The sequence below is a fragment of the Martes martes genome (genome assembly GCF_963455335.1).
Source record: "Martes martes genome assembly, chromosome: 2".
Classification (NCBI taxonomy): Eukaryota; Metazoa; Chordata; class Mammalia; order Carnivora; family Mustelidae; genus Martes; species Martes martes.
In genome coordinates, this window is record NC_137889.1 from 161,138,709 (window position 1) to 161,152,392 (window position 13,684).

Below are 13,684 nucleotides of genomic sequence, written 5' to 3' on the forward strand. Positions count from 1 at the left end.
TGATGCCGGGCTCGATCCCAAGACTCTGGGATCATGACCTAAGCCGAAGACAGAGGCTTAACCCACTGAACCACCCAGAGGCCCCAGGTACTATTATTTTTTTAAGTAACATGTTTCTAAGCTTTTTTAAAACTGGATTTCATGTTTTTAGGGAGTACAATATCCTTGGTGAGTCTACTGAGCTCTGATCCAAACTCATGGGTCTAAGGTAAGATATGTAACAAAACAATTTCTAATACATTTCTTTAAAAGTGTATTTTTCACATCTAAGGCAAAATTGAAGTCTGAGCAGCCAATTCAATTTCAAGGAGGATTGAGACAAATGAAATTTTGGCCATTTGTGAATTTCTTGAGTACTTATTATGTTCCCAGTACTTCGCTCACAATGACTTTTGATAAAATTTAAGCTAAGGCAATGGTCATTCTACAGATGCCAAGACCCCAAGGTAAATATACTGATCTGTATTTGTGGGATGCAGGCTTTAGGCTGCTGAAGTATTTCCGGAACAGAAGATAATTGGTATCTTCAACCTGTGTTATATAGAGTTGGCTTTGGAGACATTTACTATTACAAATTCAGTTCTTTAGAAAAATCACACAAATTAAAATAGTTACTCTGTAAGAGGTCTATGAGAATATGTTTAGGGGTTTTAAGATCCCCTATACACTCTGAGAACCAATGAATTTTGCGTTGTCACAGACATAATACCATGTAAGTATTTCAATATAGATAATGAAAGAATATGCGGGCGGTAATAATGGAAGATGAAAACCTGATGGAACCAGCTCCTGTGGGCATAACTTAAATGAAATAATTGTGTCAAGCTCCTGTTTAATAATAAGTTGCTTAAAAAACATTAGTTCTCCTTACCAAGATCCACTGGTTACATTTCTCTGGACGTCGCACAAATCCTAGTGATTTGGTGACTTTCTCTGAAATTGGTTTTTGTTTTCATGTTGTTTCTTTAGTGACTTCCTAAGGCTACTTCCTGCTGGAATACTGTATTGTTCTATGCATTCTGATGTGTTTCATCCAGCACCCATAAACTGGGTGTAAAATAACAGCAACCTCTTTCCAGCTTCTGCTGGGCTTGGACCCCCCTCCTCTGGGGAGCTCAGCTCACAGTGATCTCTTATACATCATAGGTGTGAGACCAGGACTGACTTCAGAATTTATAAAATCCAATTCCACATGTAACATCAACTCTACTTAACTACTAATTATTTTATTATTCACGTGTTTCAGAAAACACTTTATATAAATATTATATTTTATGGTGTCACTCAGATGTGTCACTTATGTCACCTTTCTCCTTTTCATCTCAGTTTCTTATAGGAAACTGAGAAAGCTGAAAGATTGAAAATACCTGAATAAAAGTCAATATGTAAATCTGCTTAATGTCTTTATGCTCCTATGAGCAGGTTGTATTACTAAACTCATCATTTACTTGAACTTCACTTTTTGTTAAAACATTTTTTTCAGTATGCCAATAGTATAACAGAAAATAAGTGGTTAACAAGTCCAAATATCCATGATGTAGGCTCAAATGGGTTGACTTTAAGGAAAATTTTAAGGAAAATTTCAACAAGTCCAAATATCCAGGAAGTAGGCTCAAATAGGGTTGACTTTAAGGAAAATTGGCATATCATCAGATATGCCATTGAGACATTATGCCAGTTTCCATAGAGGATTTTGAGAATATTTGTGAACTTTTTGGTTGAAGATGAGTTTTTTATATACAGAAAGTATATATATATATACACACACACACACATATATATATATAAAACCATACATCAGAATTTTTATACACACATTCTTTCCTCATTTTAGTAAGACCATTCCAGTGTTCCATTGAGGACTTTTTCCTTCAATGTTCTATTTGGCACTCAGAGGGCTTAACAAGGTCAGAGGGTAAAAATGTTAGGACAGACAGATTCTCCTTCCAGGATCATCATATATATATATATATATATATATATATATATATATATATATATTCATATATATGTGTGTGTGTGTGTGTATGCATATATATATATATATAGTAGTTGTTTTTTGTTTGTTTTCCTGTTATTTTTTAGTGACTTCCCAAGGCTACTTCTTGCTGGAATACGCTATTGCTCTATGCATTCTGATGTGTTTCATCCAGCCAGGCCTCCACAATGGCTGTGGTATTGCTTAGCATGCAGACTGCCCGTTGCATGTTGGCCGGGTCTCCCCTGGGCACCACTCTTGGGGGCTGATAATTAATGTCAACCTTAAAACCCAAGGGACACAAGTCCACAGATTGGATGGTGCACTTGGTCTTGACAGTGGCAATGGTGGCATTGGGCACCACTTCTTGGCAGTAGAGCATACAGCAGGCCATTTACTTGCCATGGTGAGGGTCACACTTGACCATCTGGTTGGAAGTTCAAAGCAGGCATTGGTGATCTCTGCCCCCAACAGCTGCTCATGGTAGGCCTTCTAAGCTAAGACAATGCATTGAGTAGGTCACCAGGGAGAGGAGGATGTGGGGGTAGGACACCAGGTTGGTCTGGAACCCTGTGAGGTCCACATTGAGGGCCCCATTGAAGTGCAGGGAAGCAGTGATGGAGGACACGATCTGACCAATGAACCAGTTGAGGTTGGTGTAGGTGGGATGTCTGATGTCAAGGTTGCTGGCAGATGTCATAGATGGACTCATTGTCCACCATGAAGGTACAGTACCAGTGTTCCAGAATGGTGTGGATGGTCAGGCTGGAGCTTTCATCATTAGAGATTTATATATTCTAAGGTATAGATCAGCAGTTCATTTCATTTTACTGCTATGTGGGAGTCTTTTTTTATTTTTTAGGGTTTTTATTTATTTATTTGACAGAGAGACAGAGAGAGCACGAGCAGGTGAGAGAAGCAGAGAGAGGGAGAAGCAGGCTCTCTGCTCAGCAGGGAGCCCAAAGTGGGGCTGGATGCCAGGAGGGTGGGACCATGACCTAGTCGAAGGCAGATGCTTAACCAACTAAGCCACCCAGGCACCCCTATGTAGGAGTCTTTAGTCTTCCACAGCTTCCCTATTCAGTGGCCAAAGGCAGTACAGACATTTTAGCAGTTATGAATATAGCTACTTAAACATTTGTGTATGTATTTTTGTTTGAACTTATGTTCTCATTTTTATTGGGTACCATTCATAGGCCCCAATAAAAAGTGAAATAATATAAATAAATATATAGATGTTCAGGCTATCCATTTAAGCTATGTATTGAATGAGCTTTATGAGTTTTGTTAATTTGTACTGCTCAAGGAATTTACTGACTACAGCTATGCTGTCAAATTTATAGGCATAAGATTGCTCATAGTACTACCTTTTTATAGTTGATGTCTATAGGATCTGAGTTGATGCCTTCTATATTTCATTTTTTATACTTCCAAATTACAGCTTTTCTTTTTTATTGTATTGTATTCTAATTTATCTGATCAATCTGGCTAGAGGTATACCAATTTCATTGATCATTTTATAGCCAATTTTCAGTTTCACTGATTTTTTTCTCCACTGTATTTTTCTTTTTTTTTTTTTTTAAAGTAGCTCAGGAGAGTCTTTATTGCTTTTATTTATTTATTTTTTAATTTATTTTCAGCGTAACAGTATTCATTGTTTTTTCACCACAGTGCTCCATGCAATCTGTGCCCTCCCTAATACCCACCACCTGGTTCCCCCAACCTCCCACCCCCCACCCCTTCAAAACCCTCAGCTTGTTTTTCAGAGTCCATAGTCTCTCATGGTTCACCTCCCCTTCCAATTTCCCTCAACTCCCTTCTCCTCTCCATCTACCCTTGTCCTCCATATTATTTGTTATGCTCCACAAATAAGTGAAACCATATGATACTTGACTCTCTCTGCTTGACTTATTTCACTCAGCATAATCTCTTCCAGTCCCGTCCATGTTGCTACAAAAATTGGGTATTCGTCTTTTCTGATGGAGGCATTATACTCCATAGTGTATATGGATCACATCTTCCTTATCCATTCATCCGTTGAAGGGCAGCTTGGTTCTTTCCACAGTTTGGTGACCGTGGCCATTGCTGCTATAAACATTGGGGTACAGATGGCCCTTTTTGCCACTACATCTGTATCTTTGGGGTAAATACCCAGTAGTGCAATTGCAGGGTCATAGGGAAGCTCTATTTTTAACTTCTTGAGGAATCTCCACACTGTTCTCCAAAGTGGCTGCACCAGCTTGCATTCCCACCAACAGTGTAAGAGGGTTCCCCTTTCTCCACATCCTCTCCAACACACGTTGTTTCCTGTCTTGCTAATTTTGGCCATTCTAACTGGTGTAAGGTGGTATCTCAATGTGGTTTTAATTTGAATCTCCCTGATGGTTAGTGATGATGAACATTTTTTCATGTGTCTGATAGCCATTTGTATGTCTTCATTGGAGAAGTGTCTGTTCATATCTTCTGCCCATTTTTTAATATGATTTTCTGTTTTGTGTGTGTTGAGTTTGAGGAGTTCTTTATAGATCCTGGATATCAACCTTTTGTCTGTACTGTCATTTGTAAATATCTTCTCCCATTCCGTGGGTTGCCTCTTTGTTTTGTTGACTGTTTCCTTCGCTGTGCAGAAGCTTTTGATCTTGATGAAGTCCCAAAAGTTCATTTTTGCTTTTGTTCCCTTTGCCTTTGGAGACATATCTTGAAAGAAGTTGCTGTGGCTGATATCAAAGAGATTACTGCCTATGTTCTCCTCTAGGAGTCTGATGGATTCCTGTCTCACGTTGAGGTCTTTTATCCATTTCGAGTTTATCTTTGTGTACGGTGTAAGAGAATGGTTGAGTTTCATTCTTCTACGTATAGCTGTCCAGTTTTCCCAGCACCATTTATTGAAGAGACTGTCTTTTTTCCACCGGATATTTTTTCCCACTTTGTCGAAGATTATTTGACCATAGAGTTGAGGGCCCATATCTGGGCTCTCTACTCTGTTCCATTGGTCTATGTGTCTGTTTTTTTGCCAGTACCATGCTGTCTTGGTGATCACAGCTTTGTAGTAAAGCTTGAAATCAGGTAACGTGATGCCGCCAGTTTTATTTTTGTTTTTCAACATTTCCTTAGCAATTCAGGTCTCTTCTGATTCCATACAAATGTTAGGATTATTTGCTCCAGCTCTTTGAAAAATACCGGTGGAATTTTGACCAGAATGGCATTAAAAGTATAGATTGCTCTGGGCAGTATAGACATTTTAACAATGTTTGTTCTTCCGATCCAAGAGCATGGAATGGTCTTCCATCTTTTTGTGTCTTCTTCAATTTCTTTTACGAGTGTTCTGTAGTTCCTCGAGTATTTCTATTCTTTTTTTTTTTTTTAAAGATTTTATTTATTTATTTGACAGACAGAGATCACAAGTAGGCAGAGAGGCAGGCAGAGAAAGAGAGGAGGAAGCAGGCTCCCTGCTGAGCAGAGAGCCCAACGTGGAGCTCGATCCCAGGACCCTGAGATCATGACCTGAGCCAAAGGCAGAGGCTTAACCCACTGAGCCTTCCAGGCACCCTGTATTTCTATTCTTAATGTCACTGTTTTCATCAATTATCTTTATTGTACCTTTCTATTTAGTATGGGTTTAATATGTAACCAACACAGAAAACGAGAGTGCTTACTTTTTCCAATTTATTTAGAGAGAAATTTAGAGGGTTAATAGAAGAATTTCCTTATTTTCTAATTAAGGTGCTTATTGCTATAAAATTTCCTCTACCTACTGCTTTACCCATATCAAACAACTTTTGCTGAGCAAAAAATTTACCTATAGCATGAGGACTGAGTCCATACAGACAGCTGAACTGGTTCTATATTTTGTTGGCGTTATTTTTATCAGTTCCCAGCAACTTCAAATTCCTCTGTTTTTGTCCTTTTTAGGGTAGAGAGGGTTGGAGTTTTTCTTCTCCCAGTTTTCCTCAACCAGTCCTTTGCCTTAGGCTTTCCTGTGTGTCTGTGTTGCAGATAAGCTATCTCTGACTCCTTGCACTTTTTCAACAGTAACCCCTCTCACTTGTTACTCAGTACTTGCTAACCTGATGGTCGACAGTCAGAGAGTATTCCTTGTTATCCTCCTTCAGCCTCATTCTTAGGCAGGACCCTTGTCCCTATACCTGACAGCTGGTAATTTCTCTGTAATTCATCCCCCTTCACCAGCATTGGGAAATCACTAATGGGTGATTTTCGCTCCTCCTCTAGGGTTGATTGGCTCTTTCTTTTATATTTCTCTGCTATGATCTTGAATGCCAGAGTTTGCTGCCTTTTTCTCAGCAGCTGAAGGCTTTTGTTCCTTAGGGCTTATGTGAAACTTTATTCTTTTCTGTATTTGTGGCCATTCCCCTCCTCTAGACCTATACCACCCGAGAAAGCTTTGTCCAGTCTCTTTCCCACACTACGCTTTCTTGTAAGCACCCAGTAGAAGTCTATCAAAAAGAGCCTATGAGAGGATACATTTCCCCCTTGAATCTATAACACTCAGAATTTCTATACTACTTCACTAGCCTACATACAACCTTTAGTAATTTGTTAAAAAGTTTAGTTAATTTTTTTAATCTATTTGAATAGTGGTGCTGTCTTTCTCCTGATGCCACAGGTGAGCCAGTGCTCATGTTTCATCTCTTCTGGGAGAATGAAATCATGACTTTGATTTCAAGAAAATTAGTATGAGATTATAGTGTTTCATATATAGTTCTGATATATTATTTTGAATTTTGATATTTATAACATTTACACCTTCACTTTGAACATTTAGTTATAAAGTGAAAACAAATATTTTAATGATTTTACCTAATTCCCTTATATTTCCTAGAGCATAATATATTAAACCAAATTAATTTCTTCTTGAATTTTCAATGCATAATAAAACTATTGTTATGTTTTCAAAGCTTCTTCTGTTTTATTTTTTGTTTTTTTTTCAAGTTCTTTTATTTATTTTAGAAAGAGAGAGTGAGTGTGTGCGAGTGGAGGAGGGGCAGAGGCAGAGGGAGAGAGAATCCTCAAGCAGAGGACCCCAAGATCATGACCTGAGCCAAAACCAAGTCAACTACTTAATGGACTGAGCAACCCAAGTACCCCTCTTTTGTTTGGTTTTTGTTTGTTTTACTGATAAAATCTGTATGACAATTTTCCTATATAAATTCTACAAAGTATTTGATCTATTTAAAATTTTCAAATTTGGGGTATCTGGGTGGCTCAGTCAGTTAAGCATCTGCCTTCAGCTTAGGGATTGAATCCTGCATTGGGTTCCCTGCTCAGTGGGGAGTCTTTTTCTCCATCTCCCTCTGCTGCTCCCCATGCTTGTGCTCTCTCTCTGTCAAATAAATAAATAAAATCTTTAAAAAAAATAAAATTTTCAAATTTTAGGGACACCTGGATGGCTCAGTTAGTCAAGCATCTGCTTTCAGCTCAGGTCATGATCTCAGAGTCCCGGGACTGAGTCCCACATCAGGCTCCTTGCTCAATGGGGAGTCTTCTTCTTCCTCTTCCTCTACTTCTCTCCTGGTTGTGCTCTCTCTCTCTCTCTCAAATGAATACAATACAATCTTTAAAAAAAATAAGACAAAATTTTCAAACTTTATCGAGGCCTGTGCAGGAACCAGCGTGTCTGTAGTTTGGGGTTGCTATCTGTCTTTTAAAGCAAAGTAGAGGGTTTGTACTCTGGGAAGACAAAATTGTCTTCTCCTCTGAAAATACCTCCTACATAGAGGGCTTTGGTATCTCCTGGAGTAGGGAAGCAGGGATTGAGGCCTCATGAATCTCAGTTTTCAGATGAGGTAGAGAAAGATGAGAGTGCTTATAACAAAAATCCCAGAGTTTAGTGTAGTTACCTCCAGAACTCATTACTGTTAACCCAGTCTGGGCTTCATGACAGTCCTAGAAATGGATTCCTTAACAATAAAATAATAATAATTTATTTAAAAAATAAAATAAAATTTTTAAACTTTACCTCTGTGACATTTTATATTGGATATTACTTTTGCAAAATTTAATTTTTCGAAGTCAAACTTTTAAACTAGACTTTTGGAACAAATGTTAAGTTGTTATTTAAATATCTAGGCAATACTAATTTTGTTTTGTTCTCTATATTGAGAATAATCAGTATCATTTTATATTGATTACTTTTAGCTTGTCTAGATCTTCTGGGGTAATTTTTGTAAATTTTAATTACAACAAATGGATATGGATCTATGTATGTTTACATTTCAGTATATTTTAGTTTATACATTTTAGCTATTATAATTTTCTATTATTTATTTTTACAGTAATATTTATTAAACACTGGTTAAAACTTATGTTTTTATTGCTGGATCAAAGAGCAACAAACATAAACAGGGCAAAAACATTTAATATGTACATATGGTGGGGACAAAATATATTTTTTTTAGGAGAAAGATGTTAAGATATCATTCCAGGCTAAAGAAAGGATATGAATAAAGCCAAATAAAGTGCAAGAATCATCAAACTAATGATAAGGGAAAGGGGGGAGTAGTTAAAGAAAACCAACACAGAAGAAATAATGAGGTTATATTGGGAAATAGGAGACAGAATATTAAACATTTCAGTGTAGCCTGTAGAGCTTGTGAATAATAATTGCAAAATGGGCCATGTTGAGAAATAGTCTGGGTTGGTTTTTCAGCAACTCTTCCCTCCTTCATAGAAATCTGGGAAAAGGTTTTCAAGCAGTATTTTTAGAGTACAACATTTTCTTGGAAATATACTCCTTCTACAAATATGATCACTAAGGTAAAGTGTTTGTTGTGCATCTTGTGTGGGAGCTACATACTTCTTCCTGAATCTTTATTTATTAGCAACACTATTGTATCCTTATACAATAAATAAATAATTAATATGAAGTCCTTAGACATATCTTTGAAGGGAGTATACAGTTTGTATATAGAAGAAGTGTATATATTATTCACACAACCAAAACTTAACAAAGGTAAAAAGCAAGGATTTTTTTTTTTTAATTTTACATAGACCAATAAAATTAAGAGTGTGTTTTTGTGTGTGTCTTTATTTTGGTTAAGAGAATTGCTGGGAAGTAATTTAGTCAGGTAATGAAATATACTACCTTCTTCAACATTTTTGTGATGGTCAATGTGTGTTTACGTATCTAGAAAACATAAAAGCTATGTGTATTTTGATTATGTTATTACTGCCAAAATCACTCCTGATAATGTTTGAGCACCAAAGGAACAGGTTTAACTGTATATCAATCTATGCTAGGAGAAAAATATTTTCAAAAATGAACATCACTCATTACTGATTTTTTTCATAATTATCCCCAATTTTTACTCCAGTTTCATCATGGTATGATTGTCAACAATTCTCAAGAAAGTACTGCACAACCAGGAGACAAGATGGTGGGGAAGTAAGAAGAGGCACTGTTTCAACCTGTACACTAAAGTGAGCTGATTACCTACCAAAGAACTCCGATCACCCATGAAATCAGCCTGAGATCAGAATTATACACATCTGGATCTCTACGGGGGCAGAAGACACCAATGGGCAGGTAAAGTGGAGTGGGAACATCAGACTGGTATCGGAAGATAAACAAAAGGGGGAGGGAGCCACCAGAGGCAACCCATTGGAAAGTAATACCCCAATACAAGAGTGCCCTGTGTCTGGGGACCAGCGTTAACTTGGAGTCTGGTTGAAAGCACTCAAAAAGAGCAAAGGATCATGGAGGAGGGGGAATTGTGAGAATAGGGGCAGTTAGGGACAGGGCTTAAGTCCCCAGACCCAGGACAGCCACCCCTGGTGCTGAGCCAGAGAGAGTGCAGTGGAGAAACCAGGTCTTGGTCCCTGAGCCACCAGCATGCCTGAGAGTAGGGAGTAGGGTCCAACTCCCATGAGGGGCTGGGAGCCTCACCAGCTGGCAGAAGCACAGCCTTTTTGCACTCCCCACACAAGCGCCATGCTGTGCTATCAGAGCTTGAGACACGTGCGCCCCACACCCTCCCCTGAGAGAAGTGTGAGTAAGCCTGGCGCTCTTGGACCCAGAAAGACCAGGCACTCCCAGCCCGGTCCAGTGGGAAAATCTCAGTGTTCGATCACTTGGAACCTCTCTGGTGGTCCGGAGCTGCCCAGACAGCCACCGCTGTCATGGTTTCGGGTACAAGCAGGAGTTTCTGTGTCCCCAGGGACCGCGACTGGGAACGTGCTCTGCCAGCAGCCGAGGGGAATCTTATGATTTCTGCAGCATCCAGAGGGGATCAGACTGAGGCTTCTCTCTGAGAGGGAGGTTGGGGTGCAGTTACTTTCCTATAAACCTCCAAAACCCATCATAAGCTGTCAAGGAGAGAGAAAACAAAACAAAACAAAACAAAAACGATCAAACATAAAAACCTCCAGAGAACAAAAGCCTGAAAAACCGGTTTCCTCAGAGCCCATCCCCTTGAGGGGGGCGGGAGGACTTAACTCAGGGAACATTGCCGGAAAACCCAGGTGGCAGACCCCTCCCCCAGAAAACCAACCAGGAAAAAAAAAAAAAAAAAAGACGACAAGAGAACAACTACCACTACTTCATAGATACAACTTTTATTTTTAATTCATTCCCACTATTCTGGTTCATTTTTTTTTATATAGATAATTTTTTAACATATTTACCATCACAGTGATATGTCCAGTATATCAAATTCCATAATAACCTTTTAACCTGAACTTTTGCTTTTCTATTTTTTATTTTTTTAAATTTTAGTTTAGTTTAGCTCAGTTTATTCTTTTTTTAATTTTAATTTTTTAATAATCACATGGAGTTAAACTTCAAGGTAATCCCCTTTCCCCAATCAATGCTACCCCCATAGGTAAACCAATTTTTAATCCCCCTCTTATCTTAGGAAAGTTGAGTCCTTTAACAAAGATATCAAGATACATCCAGGAAGAATCAAAATAATCTTCCTCGCCCACACTGAGAATTTATAACCACTTTCCCATCTTTTTCTTCCACCAGTGTTTCTGTGTATTTATGTTTGTCCTGATAGTATATAAATCTTATACTTGGGGTTCTTTTTGATGAGGGTTTTTTTTTTTTGCTTTTATATATATATGTATATATATATTTTTTCTTTTGTCATATACTTTTATCAGTCTTTTTGTTCATCTGTTTTTGTTTGTATACTTCATAAATCTTACTTTGGGGCCCATTTGGGCTGAGCCTTCTCTTCTATCTTCCTTTTTTTTCCTGTCTCTCTTTCTCTTTCTTTTCTTTTTCTTTTCTTTTTTCTCTCATTTGGGTGGGGACTCCTGATTGCTCAGAAGCGTTCCAGGGTGCACCTTGACTGCCCCATGGTTGATACATCCAGCTACATCTGTTCAGCCATCTCTCACCAAAATGACTAGGAGGAGGATTGCCCAACAGAAGAAAAATTCAGAGGATGAGCCTTCTGTGACAGAGCTAATGGCTATCGACACAGGCAATATCTTGGAAAGGGAATTCAGGCTAACGTTATCCAGGCAATAGCTAGGTTGGAGAAAGCCATGGATGACCAAGCAGAATTGATTAGGGCATAACTGAAAGCCACCAGGGATGATGTTCACAATTTTAGGGCAGAACTGAAAGCCACCAGGGATGATGCTCACAATGCTCTCAATGAGTTGCAATCTAATCTAAATTCTCTAAAGGCTAGGGTAACTGACATAGAAGATAGAATTAGTGATCTGGAGGACAAACAGATAGAGAGAAAGGATCAGGAGGAAGCCTGGAACAAACAGCTTAGAAGCCACGAAAAGAGAATCAGGAAAATAAATGATGCCATGAAAAGTTCCAATATCAGAATTATTGGAATTCCTGAAGAGGAGGAGAAAGAAGGAAGTCTAGAAGATATAGTGCAACAAGTTCTCCATGAAAATTTTCCCAATCTCACGAATGGAAACAGCATTCATGTACTAGAGGCAGAACGGTCTCCCCCCAAGATTATAGATTCTCAAAAGTCCTCGAGACACCTAATAGCAAGAATGAACAATTATAATTGCAGACAGGCCCTCTTGAAGGCAGCTACGACAAAGAAGCTCCTTAAGTACAGAGGAAAGCCCATCAGAATAACGTCAGACCTGTCCACAGAAACCTGGCAAGCCAGAAAGGGCTGGCAAGATATATTCAGGGCACTAAATGAGAAGAACATGCAGCCAAGAATACTTTATCCAGCAAGACTGATGTTCAAAATGGATGGAGAGATAAAGAGTTTCCAAGATTGGCAAGGCTTAAAAGAGTATGCAACCACCAAGCCGACACTGCAGGAAATATTCAGGGGGGTTCTATAAAAGAGGAAAAATCCTAAGAATATCATTGAACAGAAATATAGAGACAATCTACAGAAAGAAAGACTTCAAAGGTAACACGATGTCAATAAAAACGTATCTATCAATAATCACTCTCAATGTGAATGGCCTAAATGTGCCCATAAAACAACACAGGGTTGCAGATTAGATAAAACAACAGGACCCGTCCATATGTTGTCTACAAGAGACCCATTTTGAACCTAAGGATGTACCCAGACTGAAAGTGAAGGGATGAAGAAGCATCTTTCATGCCAGTGGGCCTCAAAAGAAGGCCAGGGTAGTGATTCTCATATCAGATAAATTAGATTTTAAACTAAAGACTGTAGTCAGAGATACAGAAGGACTATCCACCAAGATGATCTAACAATTGTAAATATGTATGCCCCCAATATGGGAGAAGCCAACTACATAAGAAAACTATTAATCAAGATAAAGAGTCATATTGATATGAATACATTAATAGCAGGAGATCTTAACACACCTCTCTCAGTAATAGATCATCCAAGCAGAAAATCAATAAAGAAACAAGAGCATTGAATGACACATTGGACCAGATGGACCTCATAGATATACACAGAACATTCCACCCTAAAACAACAGAATACTCATTCTTCTCAAGTGCACATGGAACCTTCTCCAGAATAGATTACATACTGGGTCACAAATCAGGACTCAACTGATACCAAAAGACTGAGATTATTCCCCGCATATTCTCAGATCACAATGCTTTGAAACTGGAGCTCAATCATAAGGAAAAGTTTGGAAGGAACTCAAACACCTGGAAGCTAAAGACCACCTTGCTTAAGAATGTTTGGATTAACCAGGAGATCAAAAAAGTTAACAATTCATGGAAACCAATGAGAATGAAGACACTTTGGTCCAAAACCTATGGGATACAGCAAAGGCAGTCCTAAGGGGGAAATACATAGCCATCCAAGCCTCCCTCAAAAAAATTGAAAAATCCAGAATACACCAGCTGTCTCTACACCTTAAAGAACTGGAGAATCAACAACAAATCAAACCAACTCCACACATAAGAAGGGAAATAATCAAGATTAGAACAGACATCAATGAGGTAGAAACTAGAGATACAGTAGAACATATCAATGAAACTAGAAGCTGGTTTTTTGAAAGAATCAATAAGATCGATAAACCATTGGCCACACTAATCCAAAAGAAAAGAGAGAAAGCTCAAATAAATAAAATTATGAATGAAAAGGGAGAGATCACAACTAACACCAAGGAAGTAGAAACAATCATCAGAAGTTATTATCACCAGTTATATGCCAATAAGTTAAGCAACCTAGATGAAATGGATGCATTCCTGGAAAACTATAAACTCCCAAAATTGAACCAGGAAGAAATTGACAACCTGAATAGACCGATATCTAGTAA

The 13,684-nt window shown here is 38.3% G+C and overlaps 1 pseudogene across 1 annotated transcript; it reads right to left on the minus strand.

The window, feature by feature from the left end:
• Positions 1–2,126: 2,126 nt before the first annotated feature.
• On the minus strand, positions 2,127–2,700 carry LOC308338350 (tubulin alpha-8 chain-like; annotated as a pseudogene). The gene has a single exon. The product of its transcript is annotated as a tubulin alpha-8 chain-like (transcript).
• Between the last annotated feature and the right edge of the window lie 10,984 nt (positions 2,701–13,684).